This window comes from Euleptes europaea, chromosome 3 (assembly GCF_029931775.1).
Source record: "Euleptes europaea isolate rEulEur1 chromosome 3, rEulEur1.hap1, whole genome shotgun sequence".
In the NCBI taxonomy this organism is placed as follows: Eukaryota; Metazoa; Chordata; class Lepidosauria; order Squamata; family Sphaerodactylidae; genus Euleptes; species Euleptes europaea.
In genome coordinates this window covers 72,192,054-72,193,927 of record NC_079314.1, presented here as the reverse complement: position 1 = coordinate 72,193,927, position 1,874 = coordinate 72,192,054, and positions in this window count along the sequence as shown.

Sequence of the window (1,874 nt, the reverse complement as noted above, 5' to 3'; positions counted from 1 at the left end):
AGCAGTTAGCGCTTCAGAGTAGGGTCTGGGAGGCTGAGGTTCAAATCCCCATCTTACTGTGGAAGCTTGCTGGGTGATTTTGGACCAGTCACATACTTTCAACCTAATCTACCTCACAGGGTTATGCAGATAAATAAGTGAATAAAATAAGCTGCTTTGGTCCCTAATACAAAGAAAGGTGGAGTATAAATCCAGTAATTTATATATCTCGAAGACACAGGCGGGTAAAAGGTAGGTTGATGAATGGCTGTGGAGAATGAGGCAGGGAAAGGGGAGAGGATATGGGGGGGTTGTCAGGAGGAGAGAAAAAGGAAATAGTTGTTTCCTTCTGCCCTTCTCCTGACAACCCCCATATCCCCTCCCTTTTCCTTGCCTCACGCTCTCCTTCTCAGCCATTCACCAACCTGTCTTCCATCTTCAGATATATATACTACTTATTTACTTCATTTATACCTCACCTTTCTCCCCATAGGGAACAAATCACCTTACATCATTTCCCTCTCCTTTTTATCCTCACAATAACCCTGTGGGGTACATTAGGCATTTAGTATATGACTGGCCTAGTGAGCTTCCATGGCAGACTGGTGATTTCAACATGGGTTTCCCAGACTCTAGGATGAAGCTCTAATCTAGTGTCTCTCAACCTTTTTTACTCCATTCCCCCCTTTCACCATTGTGCAGAATATAATCCCCCCTTCCAAAGAGTGTAACCCCCCCCCAAAAAAAAACTTCAATTTTACAGATTGTACATAATCTACAGAACATCACACTTTGCTGATTAGTGGTCCCAATTCCCCCCCTTGGAACCCTGAAATCCCCCCCCCCCGCCTTTCACATGGTGGCTGCTGTTGAACAGTAACAAGCTTCCAGGCCTAGATAAGTCATGCAAGTAGGGTGGTATCAAGTCACCCAGTTGTGTTGCCAGGCCAAGCCCTCCTTCAAAGGCCATAACAGCCCTGGAAAGGGCCCTGCTCCCGCTTTACTGACAAAAACTAAGGCTAGAATGCTGTGGTTTCCTAGCAACAGCCCTTTCCATTTCTTAAAGCTACAGGCATGCCTTTAATAATTTTGGTGTTTTTTAAAAACCTTTCACCCTGTTTTTTTTTTTAGATTTCAGATTTTTCTGCAAACCTGGGACATTTTCAGGTTGGCAGCATGATCTGTCTTGTCCATTCATAGCTCTAATCAGCAGATTTAAGTATCCTCAGATATGACCAACTTGACTTTTAGAATATACAGTACAAGTGGGAACCCACTAGGACTTGTGGGAGGAATCTCATTTCCTCCACCACTATTTCCTCTTTCCCTTTCCTGAAAGACCCCATAGCTGCCTCCCCTTTTCCTGCTTCCTTCTCTTTCTCACCCAATGGCCATCCTACATTTATCGGCACCTTTGTCTTCAGGTTTCCCTCTCCACCCCCACCAGCAGCCTCTATCTAGGAAAACTATGCCCTATAGCTTATTATGACATAGACAAATCATAGACAGATCCCAATACCAGAAAGTTACTTCCATGACTTGCGGACAACATATTTCAAACATCACAGGACTCCAATTTTTGAGCTTTCATTTATTAAACTTAAACCCTACATTATAAACTCTCCAAAACAGAAATAAAACACATATACTGAATAGTATTTATTTAAATCTGCACTTCAACTGCAAATTACAATTGCTAGTATATCTGAAAATGTTTTTGTATTTGCTTTCAATGGAACTATGTGGCTCATCCATTCATTAGATCATTTTGATGAACTACAAGAGTACAGAGTGAATTTTCACAAAAGGAGAAGCCTTGGACCCGCTTTGAAATAAGTATCAGGTGACAAGGATTTTCAGCCGTCTCAAAGATATGTACATTATCCTCCACATTA